Below are 27,919 nucleotides of genomic sequence, written 5' to 3'. Positions count from 1 at the left end.
AAAAAGAATCCCCTTTGTGCATTCCCTGGCCCGACTGGCCATGGGGATTATGAAGAGAAAAGCTCTCTCGAGCTGTTTTCCTGGTTAGAGACATTGTTCTGGAAAGCAGGCTGGGTTGCCATGGCTACGGCTCCCCAGCGGCCTCGCCCTGCCCCTTTCCACCCCGCCTGCCTGTGCAGCCTGCTAGTACGAGGGTAGCCCTGACTTCAGAAGTTCCTCCCCACAGCACGGAAATGGTAGGGAAATTACAAACTATTTTCCCCAGATGGCTTCCGAGGCCCAGCGGCAGAAAAAAATAATCCCCTGTCAGGCAGTCCTGAATTGCCCTTGAAAAAAACAGCTATTAGATGGAAAGCTCGTTGAAGGCAGGAACCATGTTCTCCTCGCGGAACCAATTCCTCTGCTCTCACTATGTATGACCATCTTCCTCCTCAGCCCAAAGTAGGTGGATGCACAGTAGAATCTGGAAAAAGGTTTACAACCGTTAGCCAGCGAGCTTGCAGTTTTAACACTGACTCTGGAGCCAGACTTCTGGCGTGCCACTAAAATTCGATAGAAGACCTAATCTTTGCAAGCTTCATTTTCCTCATCTCTGAAATGGGGATGATACTATCGAACTCTGAGATAAACGGTGGGCACTAAATGAGAAAATTTAATATATGAGACATTTGGTACTGTGTCGGACTTCTAGCAAGCTCTCAGTACTGTTAGGATTATCACTATTCTCTCTTCTGTAGTCTCCTTCACGTTCATGTGGGGAGAAACGCTGTCCCCTGCTAAAAAACAAACACCCCCCCCCCCAAACAACAACAAGTAAACCCTTCTAGCAGAACGTATAGCAACCCAGGTCGAAAAGTTAATTAAATGAACACGTAAGAGCAACCTAAGTTATTTATTTGAGTAATAAGCGGCAAGTAGACCATGCTAGCAACAAGTTTGATTTCTGGTACATTGTTGCACGTAAGTAATACAAAGTGGGTGTGTTCCAGTTGTGTATAATAAAAGGATTAAGATAGCACTGTGGCATCTTTCTGTTGAACCAAGATTCTCTTCCCCTCCCCCAATCTCTTGGGCGGATTTCTGAAACCTACAGACTGCGTTCTAATTGAGGGCGTGTATTTGAAATTTGTAAACTCCATAGGGGCCCCCAACAAGCCTCCTACAGCAGGGGGCGGCCTTCCGAGTCCCGAGTCACTTAAGTCTTGGTGTCTGGAGGCACTTACCTGGTGCCTCTGGAAGATTCTTAACACCTCTGGACACTCAAGGGAGAGTGAATTTAGCACCTCCCCACCCCCCACCAAGATTCCTCTGCTCTCCTCTCCTTCCCAAGGCAGGCCCAGACTTTGTCTAGAATTCGTAGGCAGCCTTTGGGGTTTTGGGGGAGTCCGGAGAGGGAACTGGTCCGGGAAGGCTCTGAGCCAAACCTGGCCGCAGGATGTGCGCACCCTCAACAGCTGCGGACCACATCTCCGACCCTCCGCCTCTCGGAGGAGCCACTTCAAGGTGGGTCTGATCAGATCTGTCGAGGTTCTGGCACCTGGGGGACGACAGGATTATCATTCCCCCGTTACTTAATACTGCCGTGTCTCTTGGTTGGGAAGGTATGTACAGCTTGTTTGTATTTTAGGACACGAATGAAAAGAGCACATTGACAGCATGGAGTACGTTCGTTGTCATGAATGCGCAGGGCTGAAGAAGCCTGGTAATTACACGTGTTAGGTGCCAACTATATGTGGGGTGCTCCCACAACACCTATGTGTGGTGGATTTTGAGGTTGTGCAATACTGCAGCAAAGGTGCGGAAAGGTGGTGTGAACTGCAGGGTGTGAAGTGTTGTTCCCTCTCCTTCAGACCCTCTCACACGTTTCCCCCACCTCCCCCACCTAGCACACACTTTAAACTACCCAAGACACATAATCCTCCCCTCCCCCAATGCTGCAGCCAGCTTTCTCTGAAAACTGATACCCTGAGGCCCTTTTCCTTTACCAGCCACAATTAGGGGCAGTAAGAGAGAAAATGCGGACCGGATCATGGCACAGAGGCAGTGCTCTGTAATTTTTCCTTCTGTAACAGGCCCCTGTTCCGGCTCCAGGCCTGGTATTGTATCTGACTTTGCTACTCCAGGAAACAGCTTTAGGCTCCTGCGAGCCCAGGCCAAATCCACTTCTTAGTGCGAAGTCCATTTTATATTTTCTATCTCACCCTAGTCAAGTCTCAGCCGAGGCTGTTGTTCTCAATCCAGCTCAGAAACTGGCTCAAACCGCCCTGAACTGGATTTGGTGGCTGTTGAGACACAGTTTCTGCCTCTTTGTTAGGGCGGATCCAGCCTCATTCGCTCTTCTGTTTCCCTCCCTCCTGTTTTCCCAGAGTCACCAACAGCAATTCCCCTCCCCCTGCCTCTCCAGTTTGGCCTTTTTTTTTTTTTTACCCTTTCCTGGGCCAAGGCCCCATGAAGTAGATTAAATTCCTTAATAAAATAGTGGATTTAGGTTGCAGACCTACAGCTTTTATTACATTAACTGTTTAGTTCTGCTTTTCTCAAAATTTAACAAATTTGTTATCTAACCAACTGACATGGTGCCCTTAAAATCTTGGCTCTGGTACTAACCTAGAAATGTTTTAAATTTTCACCCTGGATGGAAATGACTTAAAATTTGACATCAAATGCTGAAGGGTGTTGGTGCAGTGCATTGTTAATTTCCGTTTTGTAACTATATTTAATTTAAATAATTTATTCATTTCTTTACTGACAAATGACAAAACCAATTTATGTATAGAATTTTTAAACAGTCACCCATACTGGCTCTCTGTTGCAACTGCGCGAGTCCCAGAGAAAGAACTGAAGAATTGAGGTGGTTTTGGTTTTCGAACGTGTAATTTTAACCCTGGATCAGATTCTGTGAATTTAGTGAAGAAGTCTGTTCGGAGAGTGTGCGGGAACCATTCCTAACATGATGCAGGTGGAGGCAAAACCGGGAATGTGACTGAGTAAGGCTAGAATAGGGTTGGGCTTTTGTTTAAAATCTCCCTTTCTAGAAAATTTAAGCATTTCTTACGTTTTAGAACCAGATAGAGGGGATGGTTGCACATCATTGCGGAGGTACTAAATGCCACTACATTGTGCACTTAAAAGTGGTTAATTTTATGTCACATGAATTTTACCTCCTTTTGAAAAAGTTAAGTGCCCCTTCCCAAGAATTTTTCATTTTCTTTTTTCTTTTTTTGAAAAGTCAAAGAAGAAACACTTAGATAATAAGTAACCATAATCTGGGTGTGGCTCCTTTTGGTGCTTGACGACTCTCGGGTCTCCCTCTGGTGGCCAAATTAAGCAACATGTCAAGATGTCGGAAGGCCTTCGACCGTGTCTCAATTATATGTCGAAGCACAAATACCAGGCTGCCGTGTTAAGAGTCTCCCTCTCAATACCTTGTTTCCTGGGCATTTTGTTTTACTCGTGCGCGTGGTGCAGGGCTGTTTTACTGAACTGGGGTCACAGATGTCTTGCTTCTGTGGTGTCACAGGTATTCACTAGAAATTAGCCATTTAAAATTTACCCCCGAAGCTCAGCGCAGAAGCAGATCTGTTATCATTTCTCCTAGACCTCCGACCTGGGTCAGTTGCTCATTTAAGTGTTTAGTTTCAATAGAGCAGAAAGTGCTGGAAAAAAGCCAATTCTAACAGTAGCTCTGGAAAAGCTATTTTTACATGCAAGAGGGGAGGGGCTGGCTTTGTCTAGTGACTCACTCCTCTGAGAAAGACTGAGGTTTGGGCCAAGGTAATCTTTGAAATACACGTAAACGGGGTGAATCCGGCTTCCGAATGTGTTTTACGTTTGCGAATCTCAAGTAATTTTTATGGGAAGACATACAGTATATACTATAACTGGAGGTCAAGTAATCCACATTGGCCTTCTCATTGTTGGATAAACTCTTACTTAGGACTTTCACACCTGTTGTTTCATGTGCTTGAGATGCTTCTCCCTCCCCTGGCCCTTCCTACTTGCTGATGAGCCTTGCCTAATGTGTCACTTCCTCAGAGAAGCCTTCCTGAACACTTGATCAAAAGTAGATTCCTCACACCCTGGTATCTTCTCACACAGCAACATCTTTTTTCTGTTACCGTTTTTTCTGTTCTAGTACTGCCGCACTAACAGTTACATTTGTTTTCTCGAAGATACTCTTCCTCCCTCACTAGTTTTCTCAATCCCCTCCGGGCCATGTCTGTCCGATCAGAACGTTATAACCAGCTTTTGGCCAAAAACTCACAAGGAATAACTATTTGTCGAGCAGATGAGTTAAAATCAAATATCGTTATCTCTAGCCTTAGTCCACTACTTTTTGGATTCTTCTTTTATACCTTGTAGCTTTTTCAGGGCTCAGCCTGTGTTTTTTTTCTCTTGTGAACTCTCAGCTACGGATTTATTTTCTGGTTCCTCTTCCCATGTGAGAGCCACTGAGTGGAATGGAATCTTTATAGTTTTCTTGATTTTATCCCCCCACCTCCCCCTAAAGAAACTGCTTATAGTCTGCGTCTTCTCATCTGTAGTACTTGATTTTACTCTGGGATGGGGTTTCCCTGGGTTTTGATTTCTGAATCCGGAGTTTTCTGCATGGTGTTCCCCTCCTCTCTCACCAGGAAGAAAGGGCTTACTGATTTTTTTCTTCAAAAGAAGAAAACTCTCCTCCTCCCGTCCAGGGAGTGAGCTAGGTTTTGCCACTGGCAGAGCTGGGAGAGGGAGAGACACACTCATCCGTGCAGAGATTTAAATTCCCTGGAATTTCGAGTAGACTGCATCTCTGAGAACCTTCAGGCTAGATGTCCGTGGTTTCACTGGACTTCGCCCAACACTACAGTAATCCCTTTGGGGTGTTTCTTTACCTAGGCAAATTGGCCATCGTTACCCTGTTCCGAAAGCTGTGCCAGGGGTTGTAGGACTTTTGTGACGTGTGGCTTTATCCTGTGTTCATTGGATGGTTTTGACTGACTGACGGTTGTGTAACTGGTAGAATTTTCCTAGCTGCTTCCTTCTAACTGACATAAGGTAATAGTTAAAAGAGACTAAACATGGAAGTGAGAAAAGGTCAAAGCTCTGAAGGCTTGGTTTTCTCCATTTTGTTCTTCATCTACAAAAAGGCCATGTCCACGTTATAGAGCTGTAATAATCATAATGGCATTTATAGAGCAATTCTTTTTTTTTTTTTTAATTTTTTTTTTCAATGTTTATTTATTTTTGGGACAGAGACACAGCATGAACGGGGGAGGGGCAGAGAGAGAGGGAGACACAGAATCGGAAACAGGCTCCAGGCTCCGAGCCATCAGCCCAGAGCCTGATGCGGGGCTCGAACTCCCGGACCGCGAGATCGTGACCTGGCTGAAGTCGGAGGCTTAACCGACTGCGCCACCCAGGCGCCCCTATAGAGCAATTCTTTATGTCAGTTATTGTTCTGTGTATAGAATACTACTGTGTGTGTGAATGTATATACTGAGCACGTATATGCACGCACATACGTATAATCCCAGCTACCCTTTGCGTAGGTTCCATTCTCCTGTGCTGAGCACAGAGAGGTTAGGTAACTTGCTCTAAGTAACACAGTAGTAGGTGGCAGAACACGTACACAAAGCCAGGCTGTTTGGGTTCTGAATCTATGCTTCTAAAACCCTAGTCCCACTTACTTGGCACAAAACGAGTGTTACTAAATATGAGTGTTTTTGTTTTTTTTTTAAATCTCCTCCCTGATTTCCGTGAAAATGCTCGTTACTTCCTCAAGATATTTTAATACAAAACCATTGAAATTTAGAACCAACACAGTCCCCCACTTTTTCAGGTAAGGAAACGGGAACCCGAAGAGCTTGAACTATTTGTGCTGTGTGGCTGGATGAGACCAGATCTTAGTTCTCCTGACTAATCTGTGAGGGAATAATGGTTCTCCATATTAACGTGTTCTATTTCCTTCCTCTTAACCATTTTTTGAAAAGGGGGAAAAAATTCCTTTTAGAATCTTTCTCCTACCCGCCACCTTGTTTTCTGCAACTAAATAGCACATGCTGCCCTAACTTAACTAGATGAAACGTACTGCTTCTCTGCCAGAGCACACAGAGGGAGTGAGCCAGATTTTGCCACTGGCAAAGCCAGAAGAGGGGAAAATTAGTCAGCACTCCTGTTCTCTCTCTCTCTTTTCCCTCTTGATCATTTCCTACTTGTTTTTGGCCCCAGGTCTCTGTTTCCCTTCTCTGGATTACGAGTGTCAGACTATTGCTGGTGCCCGTACACTAATAAAAATCCAACCCTGAACAGAGATAGTTGTAGTAAGCTGGATTGTCTGAGGCTGCCTAGTCTTCTTTTTCCTCCCTGGATGAGAACAGTAGACAAAGCCCTGAATTCCTGTCTTCATGGCGTCATTACCTCAATACCTGCCTTTCCATAATACAGTTAACCTGTGCTGGCCACAATTTTCTCACCTTTATATGAAATATTATCTTTCCTATTGTTTTCTCACAAGGAATTTTGGCTTGGCTGTGAAGAGGTACTGTGATAAGGCTCAAAAGACCGTGGCGTTTTGGTTTATTTTGTTCAGCTTAAAGTAAAATTTCTAAGTATCGCATATATGTCTGTGGTTGCAAAAGTGCAACATATCTTTACAGTCTTTGAACAGCACTGTTTTAAAAGGTCGCAATCTGTAGTGTTATGCTGTAAACACAGAGAATGTAAGTTTCAAAGGAAATTTATGCTTTTATTATCAAAGTAGAGGAAATCAAGATTTTTCTTCTTCTTTTTCTTCTTCCCCTTAGCAGTTTTCTTTGAGTTGGACCTTGAAGAAGTAATCGGAGCGATCAAGGGAGCTTCTGGCTGGACTACTTGATGAATGATGAGTAATAGCAATAAGTCTGAAAGTATAGGTTAGGTTCAGATAGTAGAAGTTTCTGATTTTAATAGTACTTAAAAATAAGTTTATTGAGTTTCTACAATGTGTGAGGGTTTTTTTGTTTGGTTTTATGTTTTGGCATATGCAACATAATGTAATCATTACACATAACTTGAAAGGGGGAAACTGAAACTAGGCAACTTGCCTGAGTCCTCACAGAGAAGGCACAAGTCCTTTCTAGGAATTCATGGCTACGAAGAGAGACAGAAAGAGACCTCAAATTGTTACTCATTGTCCTAAGGGCTGTAATAGAGATAAGTTCAAGCGGTAGTTTGTCGCAATGCAGGGAATGATTATCTCAGATGACGAGCTGAGAAGGCAGAAGAGGAGAAGCAATCTCGAGGAAGATAACAGCCGTGGGCTGCTAGAGCTGGGGACTGGAGAAGTAGGAGTTTGCACTATGACAGGCTGGGGAGGGACATGCCAGTCAGTGGGAATGGAATATTAAAGGCACAGTGATCAGAAATGGAATGTCATACTGGGGAATCTCAGAAGCCATGTGAACGGAGTAGAGAGTAAAAAGGGGAGAGAGCATTGGGAAGTGAGGTTGGAGAAGCATGCACGTTAGATCGCTAAGTCTTGGGGACGATGCGGTGGTGTTTGTGCTCATTCTTCTAGGCCTGGGGTTTTTGCCTGAGCACTCCTTCTAAAAAATGGACATTTTGTGGAATTCCAATACACTTATTTACAGAAGCCACAGAAGCATCCTCAGAGCACCCTGGAGGTTTGATTAACATAGTGCTCTAACTATGGTAGGCAAAGTGGAGCCACTGAAGAATTGGTAGTTTGCCCAGGACTAAGGGAAAGTCCCTGGATGAGTTGGTCACTCTAGTTTTAGGCAGGAATGTAACATCTGGCATGAAAATGATTCTAGTAGCAGTTTGGAGGGTGGAATGGGGAAGCAAAGGGAAGAAATGCAAGTAATCTAACAGTTACTGGATAATAGAATGTTCCAGAGGGCTATTCCATGCCCTCCCACTAGTATAGCCAGGCACTGGTTATCTTATTTTACTAACAGAGACACTGAAACTCAGAAAGTTTAATTTGTCCAAGGTCATGTGGCAGTAAGTGGCACCACTGGGATTTGGATCCAGGGCTGTTAGAATCCAGTGTCCCAAGTCCTGTTCATTATATGCAAGGGGAGTTCCCTGGAGGCAGGGAGAGACTACTACTTAAAACTGAGAAATGATAGGGCAAATGAAAATGTGGGAGAAGAAGGGGGGGGCACAGAATAGAGGTGAATATCTATATTTAGGGATAGGAAGAGAAAAAGAAGCCATGTCCTATGTGATGCAAAGAGAGAGAGAGAAGTCGGGAGAGCATAGTTTGATTAAAGAAAATAGGGAAGGTGGGCACCTGGGTGGCTCAGTCGGTAAAGTGTCTAACTCTTGATTTCAGCTCAGGTCATGATCTCATGGTTCGTGAGTTCAAGCCCTGCATCAGGCTCTGTGATGACAGCGTGGAGCCTGCTTGTGATTCTCAATCTCTGCCCTTACCCCACTTACGGATGCGCACACGCTCTCTCTCAATATAAAGAAATAAACTTAAAAAAAAGAAAAAAGACAATGGGAAAAGTGATTTCACAAGGGAAAGGATGGTCCTGAGTGTCAAATATGGTAGAAGCTGAGGACAATGAGAACCGTGGGAACATCCCTAGAATTAATTTTAGAATGTTCATTAATGGTTTTAGGTAGGAGCCACTTTGGACTGAAGGGGTGTGGTAGCTTTGTAATGTCAAATTGGCTTTACTTCTCTGACTTTCATTCCTTGTATGGCTCTAAGGATGGGCCACGAGAGATCTTAATGTGGACAATTTTGATGCCTGGAGGGGAACAGCGGTCATTTCGGTTTTTATTTCAGAAGGTGGGGGTGGGTGCTTTTGTAGCTCCTATGAGTTGTCTCTTAGCTGCTGTCTCACCTCCTCATGGGGCAGCTGCCAGGCCTGCACCTGCTCCACCTTCCTGTGGAGCCTCCCTCAGCTTCTCTGACTCCCTGGCCACTGTATGTTTAACTCTGTGAAGAAGAGTACCAGCCTGTCCTGCAGGGAACCCACATCACCACGGCAGAAGGCAGTGAGAACTGACACGTGTTGTGGTTTGTGCTTGTAGGTTCCAGCTTGCCCTTGCTCTCCCCCACTTTATATCCATCTTCTCTTTCCAGCTGCTTGACCCATGTTGGCACACACCAGCATCAGACAATAGCCAACAACCTTACAGAGACTGTTCACTTAGATCTCATAATTATAGAAAATCCATGTTTTGTGTGTGTGTATCATATACACACACATGCATGTATACTGCATATATACCATATGGTATATATGCAGTATATACCTTGTGGTGGTTTTACTTTTTTGGTTGAACTCTGACTGATACAATAAGAGATGTGGAAAAAGAAGCAGCATGTGTAAATTACTCTCTGGAAAAGTATGGCAGTCATATGGTATCTACTGAGCCACTGTTATGTGCCTGTGCTGATTCAGAGAACAGAGTGCTGAACAAAACTGATATGGATAGGAAACTATGGTCTAGATAGGCAGAGGATGAAAAAGTAAGCATACAAATGGTGTGAATGCTCCAACACAGAAGGGATATATTGTTTACACTGAGAGAGCGGGGAAGATTTTCCCCCTTGGTGATGTTTTAGTTGAAATCTGAAGGATAAGTAGGACTTCAGAAGGTCATTTTAGGAAAAAAAGGAATGGCCTTTATTGGCCCTGAGGTAGACAAGTGTCCCAGGTGTTCAGGGAACAGTAAGATGCCTGAGCAGTGGGAGTCTGGTAAGAGCGAGAGTGACCTGAAGCAAGACTGAAGGAGAAAGTTCTACAGTCAGTCAAGGATTCTGAAATTAATCCCAGGAGTAATGAAAAGCCATTTTTCAATAGTTTAGAATCTCTGGTTGCAAGGAACAGAAAAACAAATCAAAGCAGCTTAAGGGAAAAATGGATTTTTATTGGTTCATATAACCAAGTTGCAGGAAGTGCAGGAATGGAGATGGCCCTAAGATGTTATAGAACAAAGGGTGTTAAGAGAGTCAAAACTTCTTTTTCATCTTCACACATCATTGAATTCATTTATGTATTAGATTTTTAATGAGTCTGGATCCACAAATCACATCTTCATAGCTTTCCCTCTAGTCTCCAGTACTGTCCTTAATATATCAAATAGCTCTGAGTTATAAACCAATTACTCTGGGGAAATAGAGAGGCAACTGACAGAAATTTCTCACATCCTTCCTTACAAAATCTCTTTCTCACAAAGAATTGCTCCGGCTTTTGAAAACAGCATAATTATGTCACTTTCCTCATGTCTGGATAGTAAAATACATTTTTGGACCAGACTTCTCATTCTTTTCCCTGCAATATTACAATCTCACCCCACTTGTGTTGTGGTACAAAATTCTGCTAAATGCATTCAAACAACATTTTATTTTAAGTCAGTTCTGAAGGCTTCAATATTGTTAGAAACTAGAATTACAGCAGTTTTTGTAGGGTCCGAAATGCACTAGAATGGTGAAGCTTGAGATTATATTGGCTTTATCTGTTTTTTCTTATCAGTCTTTTCTTCTGAGAAACGAAATCAAACCCACCTCACCTTAGCAGCACTGACAAGAATGTGACAAGAACAAGGTATTCTCCCTTGGGTGGGAGAATTCACCTAAATGACTGTATTAATCAAAACTCGTTTTACTTGTAAGTATCAGAATTTCCTGAAACTGACTTAAAAAGAGGATATGTTGGTTAACATAGCTGAAAAGTTCAGGAATAGCATTGCTTCAAGCACAACTAGGTTTTTGAGCTAAAATGATTTCAGTGGGACTCAAGTTCTCCTTCTAGTTCTTGGCCCTGCTTTCCTTTTAGTGGCTTCATTCTGAAGCAGGTTATTTCCAGGGACTGGCCCCTTGCAGCTCAGCTCTAGACTTACATTTTATTTATTTATTTATTTATTTATTTATTTATTTATTTATTTATTTAGAGACAGAGTGAGCAGAGGAGGAACAGAGAGAGAGAGAGAGAGAGAGAGAGAGAGAGAATCCCAAGCAGGTTCTGCACTGTGAGCTCAGAGCCTGATGCGGGGCTTGAACCCATGAACCATAAGATCTTGACCTGAGCTGAAATCAAGAGTCAGACACTTAACTGACTACCCACTACCCAGGCATTCCTATTTATTTTAATTTTAGAGAGAGTGTGCAAATGGGAGAGAGGGGTAAAGAGAGAGAGAGAGAGGGAGAGAGAGAGAATCTTAAGCAGGCTCTAGGCTCTGTGTGGAGCCTGACATGGGGCCTGATCTCACAGCCCTGGGATCACGACCTGAGCAGAAGTCAAGAGTGGAACATTCAACTGACAGCCATCCAGGCACACCTAGACTTACATTCTATGGCTTAAACAACAACAGCTGAAGAAGGACTTTACTTTTCATACAGTTGTAGCATTCCAGTCCAGACATAGCTCCAGATAATTTGAACTGGCTGTGAGTGGGAGGATGGAATATAGGCTTGGCCAGACATGGGTCCAGTGCCCGCTGTGAGCTAGAGCTGGAAGTGGAGGCAGCCTCACTTGAAGTACACACATTGCAAGGGGATTGGGGGAATACATCCTAGACAGGCAAATAGGAACGTGATGCTCACCACAGTCAACCCCTTGACTGCTCCACACCATGCAGTTTGCCCATTTAACATAATGAAACCACTCACATGAACAGAAAACAACCAATCATCTCGAAGGGACAGTAACTTAGATTGTCCTTTAGTAACCTGTCCTGTTCAAAGTTCACAGCATCTAGATGTCACCGATTCCTTTTGTTTGGACTTAAAGATACCTTCTCGTGATTTTGGAATTTAGCTACATAGTATATTGGAGCATCCTGACACACCTATTGCACAATTATGGAAGGAAAAGAGGATTACCATAACTAAAAACTACCATTTTCAAAGAAGAAAGGGAGACAATGTGTAATGGCTCTGGTCTGTGGCATATATCATATCCTGAAAAACAGGATTAGCAGAAATTCTTGCCTTAACGGCAGTGTGAGTTTCTTGGTCAGCTAGTCTGTTTGTCATGGGTTCTGCTATCTGAAAAGCCTTCCCTTTTCCTTATGTGGTTGCAGTTGAGGTGGTTATTAGGGAAGATTCTTTTATTTATTTATTTATTTTGCCAGTCAGATTCCTTTGGGGAAGGTTTGGGGAACTTGAGTATTAATTGCCTTAGGGATTGAGTAATCGTAGGGTTTTGTTTGCCAGGCCTGGGATTTCAAAGGTAATATAACTCCCTTATAATAATGGTACTTCTTTTTTTTCTTTTTCTATTCACTTTCCCTGAGCTTATGATCAAAACCATTTTTCTTCTCTCTTAGAAACAAGCATTGGTGCCTGGCCACCAACTAGCTTGTAGCCTGTCGACCTCTATCATGGCCTTGAGGTGGGGAGACAAAGCTAAGCAACACTTTCTCTTCTGGCTACATTCCAGTGGCTGGCTCTTTGCAATTAGAACAATTGTCCCCTTTGTCAAGAAGGGAATGAATAATAGGAAGCTACTGGGTATCAGTGGGTGTCAGTATCTTGGTTTCCTTAGCATTTACTTTAGCTTGAAGTATAAAATTTGGGTAGTCTAATCCTGGAAAGCCAAGACTGTCAGCCATCTTGGATTATTATTATTATTATTTTTATTTTTATTTTTATTTTTATTTTTTATTTTTTTTTTTTTTTTTTTTAAATTTTTTTTTTTCAACGTTTATTTAGTTTTGGGACAGAGAGAGACAGAGCATGAACGGGGGAGGGGCAGAGAGAGAGGGAGACACAGAATCGGAAACAGGCTCCAGGCTCTGAGCCATCAGCCCAGAGCCCGACGCGGGGCTCGAACTCCCGGACCGCGAGATCGTGACCTGGCTGAAGTCGGACGCTTAACCGACTGCGCCACCCAGGCGCCCCTATTATTATTTTTAAATGTTTATTTATTTCTTTTTGAGAGCACGCACGAGCAGGGGAGGGGCAGAGAGAGAAGGAGATAGAGAATCCCAAGCAGGTTCTGCACTGTCAGCACAGAGCCCAATGTGGGGCTCGAACTCACGAACCGTGAGATCCTGACCTGAGCAAAAATCAAGAGTTGGTCGCTTAGCTGACTGAGCCACCCAGGCACCTCTTGGATTATTAATCATAGGAAAAACTGTATTTTCTATCTTTTCTTTTTAAAATAGGCTAGCTTCAAAGCTTGGCTCTTCCTTGTTGGACCTTACCAGAAAGTAAGCATTCCAACATAATGAACGTTAATCAGTTTCTCTGAACATATTTTCTACCAAGTCTCTAAACATCCAGCCTTGTTTGTTTGGTACATGGAGAGTCGTAAGATAAAACAGGCAGCAGTTTAACGACTTACTTTCCTATCAAAAAGCAAGAATTGATAATCATTCCTATCTGGGGAATGGGAGAATCCTTGCTACCCTGCCCCTCACCCCACCTCAATTAGCCAATCACACATTTTAGGGTTGATTGTTTTCTAATACTGTTTTCCTCATACCATTTGAAGCAATTATGCCTCTATTATAAGAATCTAGGGGTGCTTAGATGGCTCAGTCAGTTGAGCGTCCGACTTCAGCTCAGGTCGTGATATCATGGTTTGTGAATTTGAGCCCCGCCTTGGGCTCCGTGTTGACGGCTCAGAGCCTGGAGCCTGCTTTAGATTCTGTGTCTCCCTCTCTCTTTGCCCTTCCCCTGCTCATGCTCTGTGTGTGTCTCTCTCTTTCAAAAAAGGAATAAACATTAAAAAAAAAAAAAAAGAATCCAAACTCCCCCATAAATTGTTTTACAGCAAAAAGGTAATATATTAACTCTTACAAGTGAAAAGTCCAGGGACAACATTTGTCTTGGTATGCTAGGGCTGTGGTAACAAAATATCACAGAATGGGCAGTTTAAAAAACAAATTTATTTATTTAGTTCTACCAGCTGGGAGTCCAAGATCAAGGTGTCATCCGTTTGGTTTTTCCTCTCTCCTTGGCTTGCAGATGGTCATTTCTCTCTGTGTCCTTACTTGGCCTTTTGTCTGTGCGCATGCATTCCTGGTGTCTCTTTCTCTTCTTAAAAGAACAGTTATATTGGATGAGGGCCCACCCTTATGACCTCATTTAACCTTAATTACCTCTTTAAAGCCCTATCTCCAAATACAGTCGCATTGATGGTTAAGGCTTCAACATAGGAATTTTGGTGATACAATTTATAACCACTGTTTTCACGTGCATTTGGACTGAGAGCCAGAATGAGATCAACAGGATTCTCTACTTCTTTATTTTCTTCTCTGCTGGTTTTGTGTTCAATCAGGCCTTCATGTGCTGGCCCTTTGACAACTCTCGATTATAATCTTATTATTTAATAACTCCAGGGGAAAGATAACATCTTTTTCTCAATAATTTTAGTGAGAAATTCTGTGGTTGCTGCCTCCTACTGGCCTGGAATGGGACATGTGTAAATCCTTGGAACAATCAATCAGTAGGGCCAGGACAATAGGATACATTGAATGTCCAATCTGGGGTCATATTCCCATTTCTGGACCCAGGATGGAGGGGAAGTGCCCCGACTTGAACCATAGGAGCTCAGAGTAGGCATGAAGGTGTTTCTCCAAAGGACAATTAAGATGTTCCTAGCAAGCGAATGGGGATGATGGCAGGCAAAATCTAACAAATACTATTCCATGACATCTTAATTTTCTTTTAATGCCAAGATGCTAATACTTAATCCTGAGTCACTGCATATTTTGAACCATGCTGATCCGTTGTTTTATAGGACAGTGCTGACATTATTTATAAAATTCAGAGTTCTCTCCATAAGCCTTAGAAGAGTAAAGGAAAGATGCAATTAATTTTGGAACGTGGAAGTGTATGTGTACTGAAGTACCTTCCTCTACTAAAAATGCTAAATTGGACCCTCAGAGGAACCATGCATCAGCTGTTATCTTAAGAAATACAAAGTTGAACTTCACTGTCAAGGATCCTCATTCTGAGATTTGTTGTCTAAGATGGTCCTCTGCTGGTAGCCATAATAATAGAATTCTATAAACATACAAATGGCCACCCAAAAAGAACATGAATTTTCACGTAGGGAAGAACAATGAACTTATTTATTAATTAGAATATATTGATGTTGATGTCTTCTGTGTTTAGAGATAGTCTGTTTAATAATTAGTTCTCTGTTTTTCTAAAAAATGTCTGCACTCACTTGTATAGGTAAATGCCAATCTATAATTTTCTTTTTCGGCTCCAGCTTCCTGTTACAAATTCTGTGGTATTTTCCATTCTACTTCTTGGCTTTGCAAAACTATTTCTTATAACATCATGCTTTTGTTTTCCTGCTGTTCGTAGCAACATCACCAGTGTTCATCAAAATCCAGGAACAGTCCCATTAGGTTATAGTTATTACTATTTTTTTTTTTTTTTACCAGTTACGTTGTCCCTATGGTAAGCTATTAGGTAGAGGATTATAAGTTATATGGAGAGTCTCATATTGGCAAATGTTTATAAATGTAGGATGCTCCACTTTCTGTCCTTTGGTGTGAGGTGTTAGTTTCATGCAATATCTCCTTTTCCTTAGTTGTAATTCAATCTTGTCATTCATTTATATGTGGTTGTTGCATTTCTCTTCTCTACATGACCAGGGATAAAAGGTATGTCTCTTGAACCAAATATACTCCACCAAGAGATGCCCCCTAATTAAACTTTAGGGAATGAAGTCACATTATTTTGGGGATTATTTTTTTCTCATTTTCTTTATCTGTACTAAAAAGATGGTTGACTTCAACTGGACAGAAATGAAATTTGGCATGGCACTGTCTAGAATATGTGAACAGAAATGGATGATATACTGTTAAGACTGTTTCCCTGTAGGGATTAAGACCAGAGGCTCAGGTTGACCTGGAAAGTTGGTGGTATCTTTTACGTTAAAATATAAACTTTCAGATTAAAGTATTATTTATATTCACAAAAGTACACACATTTTAAGTCTACAGAACAATGATTTTGTGAATTTTCACAATGGGAACCCATTCCTCTGACCACCCCCAAGCCAGGAGATAGGACGACAGTATTCCAAGCTTTTCTTATTCTTCTCCCAATCATACTCCCTTCTCCCAAAGGCAAACAACTATCCTGAATATTAAAAGCATAGATTTTTTTTTTTTTTAAAGTAGGCTCCATGCCCAGCATGGAACCCTGTGTGGGGATTGAACTCACAACCCTGAGATTAAGACCTGAGTTGAAATCAAGAGCCGGATGCTTAACCAACTGAGCAACCCAGGCTCCCCTCAAATATAGATTAATTTGCCCGTTTGGGAGCTCTATGTGAATTTTATTCTTTGTGTCTGGCATTTTCCACTCAACATTCTATTTTTTGTTTGTTTTTTTCTATTTGTGAGAATAGATGTATTTTGTTGTACGTACTCAGGTATTTGTTGTTGTATAGTTTTGCATTCTAACCATAATTTATTTTTTCAGTGTTTCCAGTGTTTAGTTTTTATAAGCATTATGCTCCTAGAAACAGTTTTTCATCATTGTATCTTATAAACTTGTTATTATTATTATTATTCTTTAACAGTTAAAAAAATATATTTATTTTTATTTTTAAGAGAGAAAGAGACAGAGCATGAGTGGGATGGGGGGGGGGGGGTAGAAAGAGAGGGAGACACAGAATCTGAAGCAGGCTCCAGGCTCTGAGCTGTCAGCACAGAGCCTGAAGTGGGGCTCAAACTCATGAACTGTGAGATCGTGACCTGAGCTGAAGTTGGATGCTTAAGCAACTGAGCCACCCAGGCTCCCCTATCTTACAAACTTCTACATTAATTCTTTTTTTTTTACCACGAGCATGACTTAAAGACAAAGTAAAACAAACAAACAGTACTTGATGAAGATCGCTCCAAATCCTTAAGTCTTAACCTTTTGACTATCTGTTCTTCATCTGCTTTCCCAATTGCTCTTTTTCTTCCACTTCCCAAATGTGTTTAAACTTTGAGTTTGAACCTTCACCTCTGCTTTTCTCTTTCTACACTAGTTTCTTTAGAGAATTGTTTCCTGGGCTTCTCATGTTACTTCTAGGTAGATGATTTAAATCAATGTCTCTTCCCCATAGTGCTCTAACACTGGTTTTTTTGGTCAGTCCTTAAGCCTACATTTAATTTCAGCCATCTTCCTTCATTTCCTTTACACGGTTCTAGCACTAATGCTGTGGCTCAATACCTGGCTTAATTGTGAAAATCAAGAATTTTTTTTTAAGTTTATTTATTTATTTTTGAGAGAGAGAGAGAGAACACATACACTCAGTGTTTCAGTGTTTCCAGTGTTTAGTTTTTATAAGCAATGCTCCTAGAAACAGGTTTTCATCATTGTATCTTATAAACTTGTTTTTATTATTATTATTATTTAAAAAATAAAAAAAAAATACACTCAAGGGGGAGGGGCGGGGGTGGGGGGAGAGAATCCCATGCAGTCTCCACCCTGACAACGCAGAGGTCAACCTGCAGCTCGAACTCATGACCTATGAGATCATGACCTGAGCCGAAACCAAGAGTCCATCACTTAACCAGTTGAGCCACCCAGGTGCCCAAGAATTTTTTTGGTGAAGAGTCTCTGTTCATATAAACAATTTAAATTACCACAAATCAGCATGTCCACCTTATTCTGGCAGCTCAACCTTGTGGGATCCCACAAAATAATACTGCTCTCAACAGGCACCTTTCTGGAACGGAGCTGGCTGTGGGCACAGCACAGCGATGGAGCCCCCTTTATAATTCCACAGATAGGAGTCCTGGAACTCCTTTAGATATCTGGGCAACTCAATTTAGGGAAGGGGCAGAGTGGGGAAGCATGACAGGTAGATATTGGAAAGTGCACTGAAGAAATGGGAATGGGGGCACTGTAACCTTAGTTGATCCCAGCCACTGAACAGGGACTTGGAAAATTTTGAAAAGGCACTCTAAAGCATGGATGGTGGGGAGGGGAGGCTGTGAGGCTTAGGACCCAGGAAAGGAGCTCTACTGGCCGGGGTCAAAGGGCAGTACTGATCTTCCTATTATCTACAAGGTAAAGTCCAACTTTCTTTCTTTAACATTTTAATTCCTCCACAGTCTGGCCTAGTTCCGTAGCAGGTGTGGAGAAAGGACCTTGATTCTGTGGTTCTCACTGGCTGCCAAGAGGTAATTGTGGGCGTTTCTTTCTAACTCGATGCTCTAACTTGATATCATTTTGGTAGCTTGAAATTTGTCCTGGTGGCTTATTAGCAAATGCTGTAAATCATGTCTTTTAAATCTTTGGTTTTGAGGCCCAGTTAAACATACAGCCATAACCACTGCTTCGATTACTTTTGAAGGGATGCCTTTTTACTAGAGTAAAAGGTATATTTTGCAAGGTCCCTCAAGAAGGGATATTTTCAAAGTGTGCCCTGGACAGAGTGTTTTGGAACTGAGGAATTTGAAGGGAGATGAAGTATATTTACAGAAAAGGGACAGAATTCTAGGAAGGCAGGCTTCTATAGTTATACTTAATTTAACTAAGGCCTTTGGCATTAGGCAACATGGAAAAGTTGGAAGTCTAATTATTTTATAGATCCAGCTGGTGTTAATACCAATATCTAATGAGGATACTGCAAAAAACAAAATTAGGGAATTTGTCACTAAGGCATACGGATATAAAAAATTGCATAAAATATTAATAAATACAATCCAGCAATATATCCTATTAATAACAAAGAATACCCACTTAAGATTTATTGTAGGAATGAAAAGATAGTTCAATATCAGGAAAACTGTCTGTATAGTTATAGCTGACCATTGAACAATGCAGAGGTTAGAGGTCCCCACCCCTGCGCAGTTTAAACTGTGTATAACTTTAGACTTCCCCAGAACTTCACTACTACCAGCCTATTGTTGGCCAGAAGCCTTACTGATTAACAGTCAGTTAACATGTTTTGTATGTTATATGTTTAACACGTTTTGTATGTTATATGTATTAGTTATATACTAAACTCTTACAATAAGGTCAGCTAGAGAAAAGAAAATGTTATTAAGATAATCATAAGAAAGAGAAAATACATTTTGAGTACAGTATTGTATTTATCAAAAATTTGTGGCCCCTGGGTGGCTCAGATGGTTAAGTGGCTGACTTTGGCTCAGGTCATGATCTCATGGTTCGTGGGTTCAAGCCCTGCGTCAGACTCTGTGCTGACAGTGGGGAGAGTGCCTAGCCAGCTCTGCTAGGATCGTCCATCTCTCTGTCTCTCTGCCCCTCCCTCTCTCTTTCTCTCTCTCAAAAATAAATAAACAAAACAAACAAATTTCACATATAAGTGGATCCAAGCATTTGCAACCTGTGTTGTTCAAGGGTTAATGTATATTAAAAAATTTTTAAGAAATAATATCATACTGATAGATTTAAAAGAGATAATTGATAAATTTCAGTAGCCATTCCTAATAAAACTCTGAAGTAAAGGAAAGAATTGACTTATCTGACTCTATTAACATGGAAACTTCTCTTCAACAAAAAATACCACATATACAGTGAAAATATAATCTACAGACTGGGAGAAAAAGTCCACATGTGAAAAAGGATTCTTATTCAGAAGAGTTAAAGAACTTCTACAAATCGGTATGCAAAAGACAAAGAACATGAAGGAAAGACTGGGAAAAGATTTTCAGTGAATGAATGAAAAGATACTCAGTCTATAACAGTGTGAAATACTGTTCCGTAGCCATCAGATGAGATAAATTTCTGAAGCTTGATACTAAGTGTTGGCAAGGTTATCAAACAATTAGAATTCTTAGAGACTTCTGATGGCAGTATAACTTGGTACAAACACTTTGGAGAACCATTTTGCAGTATCAGATAAAGCTAAAAATGTGCATACTATGTTGGTCACAGACCTTGTGCAGTTCCTCAAGTTTTTTTTTTTTAATGTTTATTTATTTTTGAGAGAGAGCATGTGTGCCTGCATCCGCATGAGCAGGGGAGGGACAGAGAAAGAGGGAGACAGAGGATCAGAAGTGGGCTCTGCACTGACAGAAGAGAGCCCAATGCGGGGCTGGAACTCACAAAACCTAGAGATCATGACCTGAGCCAAAGTATGATGCTCAACCGACTGAGCCACCTCAGGTTCTTGTGACCACATCCCTCTTTCTAAAGGCACTGTCCACTTCCAGTGTTCACTGATACTGCTACCTTTGCTGGTGACCTTGTCAAGCTCCTTCAGTTGGCTGGAGTCTGAGTTGAAAGCCCAGACTTTCATAGCCCTCATAGCGGTTATGCCAAGCCCTATTAACAATGAATGGTCTCGCCACTTCCAGATGTGGATGGGATATTACACACAGGTGATAGGGTTTGGCTTTCTGAGGGGCTGCCAAGAAGCCTGATGATGCAACCCTGAAATGCATGGGTAGGAAAGGTAGTCAGTTCCTTGAAAGGTGAAACTTGACCTGTGGGAAGAAAGAAGGGGAAGAGAGGTGGGCAGATAAGTCCCACTCCCCCTTTCATTCTGTAGTTTGTGCTGTGATTTGCTTTCTCCTTCCCATGTTCTAGAATATGATTCACATGCTGGGTGCACACATGTGCCATGTGACCCACTATCTTTCTGTGGCTTGTGATGCAGGAGCAAGCATGGGAATGAATCACATTGTATTGCCTTATATCTTTCCTTGCCTCACTTTCCTTTTTCCTTTTCTCACTGACCTAGGTTTATACTTTCTGAATAAAGTAGTAGTATCTTTCTTTTTTTTCTTTTTCCGAGAGAGGGTGCAACCCAAAGTGGGGCTCGATGAACCAAACCGTGAGGTCATCATGCCCTGAGCCAAAGTCAGATGCTTAACCCGCTGAGCAACCCTGGGCGCCCTAAAGTAGTAGTATCTTAATCCTTGCCCCAGGTTCTGTTTTCTGAAGGACTCAGGCTAAGATACTTAAAATTCTTCTAGTTCCAAACTGCAGACTCTTAACATATGTGCCCAGGGAGGTATCTATATTAATTACAGCCATGTTTATAATAGTGAAAATTTATAAATAATTGGCTATTATAAATAGCCAATTGGATAAATTGGATAAATAGCCATTGGATAAATAATTGGTTATCCCTTGTTCACACAGAGGGATAACACAGCCCACTGAAAATAAAGGAACTAGAGCCGTATGTGTGGCATGGCTAGTTCTCAAAGTCATACAGTAGAGTAAAAAAAGTAGTAGTAGGGAAACGCATACTGTATACAGCCATTTTTATAAATCTTCCACACATATGAAAACATCATCATGGAAGTTCCTAGATATGTGCATTTGTAGTAGAAATAGAAAAATATTTTGGGGAATGACAAACACGTACTTCAAGATAGTACAGACAGTCACTGACTTATGAAGGCTTGATTTAGGATTTTTTGACTTCGTGATGGTGTGCAAGTGAGATGCATCCAGTAGAAACTGTACTTCAGATTTTGATTTTTGATCTCTTCCTTGCCTAGCAATATGTGGCATGATACTGTGGTAGTGATTCTGGGCAGTGGCAGTGAGCTGCAGTTTTGGTTCAGCCACGAGGTCCCGAGGATAAATGACCGACAACACTTACAATCATTCTGTTTTTCACTTTCGGTACAGTATTCAATAAAGTTATACGAGATACTCAGCACTTTATTGTAAAATGGGCTTTGTGTTAGTTGATTTTGCTATTGTTTAAGTATTCTGAGCATGTTTAAGGTAGGCTAGGCCAAGTTGTGATGTTTGGTAGGTCAGGTGTACTAAATGCATGTTCAACTTATGATACTTTCAACTTTTGATGGGTTGATAGAGATGTAGCCTTATTGTAAATCCAGGAAGATCTGTACCTGCCTTTGGAAAAGAAGGAAGGGAAATGAGATCTGAGTGGAATCTGTTGGGAGCTTCAATGATATCTGTAATGCTTTATTTCTTAAGTTGTATGGTGGAGTACAGATATAGTGGTCTGAAAAAAAGTTGTGCTGAATACCTTTATTTTGCTCCCCTAGATTCAAGGTCCCTTCTCTAGCCTTCTGTGTATCTTAAGAAACAGAGGTTGACCTATATGAACTGTATTAATGAGCTTCCAACTGGGTGCAGCTAGTGGGGAATATCCAAAGGAGATCAGAGAGTGGGATCAGCTTAGGTGTTACCCTAATGTTTCTCCTTTGCTTGGTGTTTTCTTATTTAACTTAAATATATTACATAAGTATGGAGAAGATATGGCAGATACTGTCCAGGTTGTTGACATGGGTTATGGTGGAGGTGGAGTGGAGTAGAGGTGCAGATACAAATGAAAGGGAAGGAAAGAGGGTAGGGGAGCCAAACTCAGGAGGAAAAATATATTTGCTTGTGAAAAAAAAAATCTGAAGCTCAGGCCTGGACGTTTTGTTAAAGCTCCATAGGGAATTGTGTTTCTTATCTAGATGGAACAGTCTTTGCAAACTCTTCTAGGTAGGAGTCCAGGGTGGCTGGATTTGAGTGACTGAGGGGCAGGGTAGTAGAAGCAGAGGTGAGAGGTAAGGGTGGGGTGGGTAAAGTGGGATACAATAAGAAATTGAAAGGACTTTGGCCCTTATTCTGATTTCTGAACTGACCCAAAAAATCACGTTCCTAATTTCATCTGCAAATTCTCTTATCACTTAGGAGGTAATTTGTCAAACCCTCTCCTTCACTCTCTCCACCATCCTCATGAGTCATTCTCACTATGTTTGAGGCTAAAGCGTGGAGTATCTCTAACCTTCGTGAGTGGTGCAAAGGACCAAGCGCATGGTGTTTAAGTCAAAATTGGAAGAACAAGCCAGATGTAGGTTGGCAGTCTAATAGGATACAGAAAGAAAAGGAATCCAAAATATGGAGCCAAGGGAAGCGCACTGGGCCTGGCAAGAGGGAGGAAGGGGCAGCAGTGCTGGCCAGGGAGAGGGAGGGTTCAGGAAATGAGGTGCAGATGTGGCCGCTTAGTGTGTGTGGGTCAGAAATCTTGAAATCATTTAGAGCAGCTACTTGCTCTGTCACAATCTTGCCATCAGTCTTGGGTTTCAATTTCCTTTGACCAATCTGCTTTTTTTTTTTTCTCTGAAGATATTCCTCTTGATAAAGAAAAAAGAAATGCAATTGTTAAAATGCCATTTTCGGTACGGTTTCTCAACACAGCCATCTCCAATCTATTTTCCTCTTGCAACCACGGTGATTTTTTCTACTAAGCAAATCTGATCATGTTTGGCTTTCTCTCACGGTGAGGATAAAATCTAATTTTTTTGTTGTTGTTGCCCATGGGCCTTTTCTAATTTTGTGCCCTCTTTATCATTTTGGCTTCATCTCTTGCCTCTTTCCTATCCTTCCCTGCAACTTAGCCATTCCAAGAGCTGCGGTTTGCCTCGAGGAGTTTCTCAGCAGTGTCTTCTGGGTCAGATAATCTATTTGCTGTGAGAGGGCTGTCTTGTGCATTGTATGATGTTAGCCTGCATACCTGACCTTTCCCACTAGATACTTGCAGCACCTACCCAGCTGTGACAACCAAAAATACGTTCAGACATGGCCTAATAACTCCTGGGAGATAGAATTGCCTTTGGTTAAACACTGGGACAGAGCATGTTGTTTTAAGTCTGTCCTCTGACCTTCCTTTCTACTTGGTATTCTTTCTGTGTGGAGGAGTAACCTTCTCTTGTGATAGTCCTGACCAACACCTGCTCATCTCTCAGAGTCTCTTCAGTCTCCCTTTCTTTGGTGAAGTCTTCTATGACTCCCAAGGTGGAGTTAGGTGACCTGGCCCTTACAGTTACATAGCACCTGGCTTTACTAGAGCAAGATCCAATTGTATTCTGATTCACTGGGTTTGCCTGTTTCCATATCAGACTGAGGGTTTAGAGGGCAAGACTATTTTTATTTATTTTTTAAATTTTTTAAATGTTTATTTTTGAGAGAGAGACAGACAGAGAATGAGTGGGGGGGGGGGGAGGCAGAGAATACGAAGCAGGCTCTAGGCTCTGAGCTGTCAGCACAGAGCCCGATGTGGGGCTCGAACCCACAAACCACAAGATCATGACCTGAGCCGAAGTTAGATGTCCAAACAACTGAGCCACCCAGGCGCCCCACAACCCAAACTTTTAAAACTTAACAATTCATACAAATCTTATAAAGACTACATAATACTATGTATATTTATAGATATGTGTCTCTTGACTTTGAGGATTTTATCAAAAAAGTACTAGGATATACATACTATTGAATAACCACCTTCATAGAGCCATACACTTATTTGACAGTAATTTAGTATTTCTGCATTTTGTTATTTTGTACCAAACATGCTTTAAAAGGTTTTTATTATTATTGTTATTTTTAGGAAGTTTATTATCCATCAGTGATAACTAAAAAATATTTTCAAGATTTCTGTGGTGCTATGCTTTACCAATGCTGCCATCTTCTGGATGCTCTTAAGTACTGTAATAATCAAAGAAGCTTCTAGTTCATAGTGGTATCCAAAAGTAATTGTGATACGTGATTATAAAAAAGCTTTTCTCTTCTTTTTTTGCTTAGTTTGAAGAAGGCCTGGATATATAATTTTTTCTGTCTTCCCCACCCTCCCTGCTAAAATATTTGACTATCTGCTTTTCCTCCTAACCATCTACTGCTGGAATCAGAATGGTATAGTAGTACTCAGGTCTACAATGAATATGCTAAATGCCTTGATTTTGCCACTCTAGATCTATTATTCACCCTCCTCTACTCTGCTTTGTGTCCTAGCAGGCAGAGGCTGACCTATATGAACTATATCAATAGGCTTCCTTGACTTTTAACTTCTAATTGGATCTGGGCAATAGGAAGCATTCAAAGGAAATCAAAGGAAAAGAATAAAGTAGAGCTAGAGTATTTATTTCCCCCAGCTTCCTTCTAATGATGTCATAGGGCTCTGTCCCTTAACTAAAGGGGCAAGGCCCTTATTCAAATAGCTCACTCAGTCTCAGGGAAATAGTAATCCCTTCCTCCCAGTATCCTTCAGGGCTAAGGATGTTAACAGTGCCTAAGTGTTGTGAAACTCAGAGCACTTAACTGTCCCCTGTGGTTACCCTCCATTCTGCTCACACCTTTGTAAGTGATCCTTTTATTAACATATACCTTAAAGCACCAAGCGCTAGTACATTTCCTGTGGGGCCCCTGAATAAAACAATGGGAATAAAGATAGCAGTTAGCCCACAGGTGTGCTATTAGGGCTTAATAAATGAATACCTGACTAATGTTTAAACAATGGCTGAGAAAAGAGACAAAGATGAAAGCAATTGGAAAGAAAATGATAGTGATAGAGGACAAAGATGATCCAATACTAGGATAATTGCTATTCTTTTAGTAGTTAGAAGCTCCTTAAATGGAATACTTATACTGAAATATCTTTATAGAAAGGATTCAGAGATATAAAAGAAGGATATAAAGGAGTAGCACATCTGCAGATCAATGACATGACAAAAAGAAATAATTCCTTTTTTAAAAATTTTTTTTAACATTTATTTTTTGAGAGATAGAAAGAGAAAGAGAGAGAGTGTGAGTGGTGGGGGAAGAGCAGAGAAAGAGAGGGGGAGACACAGAATCCGAAGCAGGCTCCAGGCTCTGAACTGTCAGCACAGAGCCCGACATGGGGCTTGAACTCATGAACCATGAGATCATGATCTGAGCCGAAGTCAGACACTCAACCAACTGAGCCACCCAGGTGCCCCCAAAAAGAAATAATTCTTAAAGCATCCAGCTCTCCCTAAAAAAAAAAAAAGTTCCCCAAGAGGAGAGAAAAGATTGGCTTTATACTAATAATTCAAGAAGACATCCAGGTTTACAAAGTTCTAAGGGAAAGAAATGTGATACAAGATTATAATCAAATACAACAGCCTTCCTTAACTACTGTCAGGGATTTCCTTGGTTGAAAAAAGACTAGACTAGGGCACCTAGGTGGCTCAGTCTGTTGAGCATCTGGCTTGATTTCAGCTCAGGGATGATCCCAGGGTCATGGGATAGAGCCCCACATTGGGCTCTGTGCTGAGTGTGGAGACTGCTTAAAATTCTCTCTCTCCCTCTGGTCCTACCCAGGTCACATGTGAATGCACTCTTTCTCATAAATAAAACAAATAAAAAGGCCTAGAGTATTTTATTTCACAATATTCATTTCCAAGGGAGTCTTACTTTCATCTGTGGGCACCAATGAATATTTTGGTATAATGGAAAAAAATTTACCTATTAGACAAGTTATAAACATATTTTCAGGAAATACCTGGTGAAATGATGTTGTAGCTTATAAACTAAATGATGCATTTGAGGGCATGCACCTCAAGTTTTATCAAACTTCAGCGATTTCAGCCAGGTGTCAGGGATATCATCTTTTGTTGTGATGAAAAAAAATCCCCAAATTTACATGGTGTCTTTTTACCTCTACTTGTTTATGCTCATTCATCTTCTTCATATGATGTGTTATTGTGGACCCAAATAAATAGGAGCACACAGACCAAATTATAGTCCGCTGTTAGGGGCTGAATTATGCCCCACCCCCCACATTCACATGTTAAAGTCCCAACCTCCAGTAACTCAGAATATGACTATATTTGGAGATAGGTCTTTAAAGGGGTAGTTAAGTTAAGATGAAGTTATTAGGATGCACCCTAATCAATATGACTGATGTCCTTATAAGAAGAGGCAACTTGGACACAGACCTGTTTAAAGGACAGATGATGTGAAGATACAGGCAATGGAGCAGGAGTAGGTGCCCTGGAAATCTGCTGCCACCTGCTTAAGCAACTCACTTAACCTTTTAACCTTCAGTATGTCTTTGAGACTGATATTGTATAGGCTATGATAATTCTTGTGTCTGCTGAACACCATATTTATGATGGACAGCTCAGTTCCCTTGGTCATTTGAAGGATGATGATCAGGCATTCAATCTCTATGAAGGCTCAGTGGATCTCCAGGGTATGTTTCTCCAAAGATATGTTATCTGCAGAAGAAAGCATAGCTCTACTCTCCCACTCTACTCTCCAACTGTACTTCTGGTGGTTCTACATTATGTTCAGTCTGCTGCAAAAGCTAAATATCATTGGATACACTAGGTCATAAGGCCTAAGTGACACAAGAGCTTTTTCATCTAAGAGCATCTAAGAGCATCTAAGACCTGTTGCAGAGCTCTTTGTGGCTCATGGGCACCTTCAGACTGGCAGTGCACTCAAATATGTATTTATTGTCCTTCAACTCAAGAGAGACCCTAGAGTGTCTCTTTCTTCTTGGTGGGAAGTGCAATGTTCAGCAACTGTTCTTTACTTTAGAAGAGCTATCCTAATATGACCCAGGCCACTCAATCTCTAGAAACTTCACTAAGGTGGCAGGGCTTTGAGTTTAGTGGAGTTTATCTCCCATCTGATGCTACATATGTATGTCATTCTGGCAAATAGGATACTTACTGTTTTGTTGCCTTATCGGTTCCACTCAGCATGGTGTCACCCATTTTGTGGACTGGCGTAAAGTTCAGTGGTATATCAAGGCAATCGAGGTCTCTGTGGACTAGATCAGAGGTTGACATTTTCTGTAAAGAGCCAGATAATGGATATTTTAGGCTTTGTGAACCATATGATTTCTGTTGCAACTATTCAACTCTGTAGTTGTAGTGGGAAAACAGCTATAAATAAGACATAGATAGCACACAAGTGTGGCTATGTTTCAATAACATTTTATTTGTCAATGCTAAAATTTGAATTTCGTATGATTTTTACATGTCATGAAATATTACTTATCTTTGGATTTTTGTTCAACAATTTAAAAATATAAATACCATTCTTAGCTTGTGAGCTTGGTTTGGTCTGTGGGTCGCAATTTGCTGCTGGCTGGATTAGATTATGGTAGAGAGCAAGAAAATGGACATAGATAACTGAGACAAAACCATGAAAGTATATTGCTGACCCTATCAAATGAAAGCAAACTGCTCCTGGTTATCTTTATATATTGTTATACAGAAATAAGAATACGACATGTCAGTGCTGCATACTAGATGCCAG

This window comes from Prionailurus bengalensis, chromosome B4, assembly GCF_016509475.1.
Source record: "Prionailurus bengalensis isolate Pbe53 chromosome B4, Fcat_Pben_1.1_paternal_pri, whole genome shotgun sequence".
NCBI lineage: Eukaryota > Metazoa > Chordata > Mammalia > Carnivora > Felidae > Prionailurus > Prionailurus bengalensis.
The sequence above is the reverse complement of the archived record's forward strand: the minus strand, read 5'-3'. Positions refer to the sequence as shown.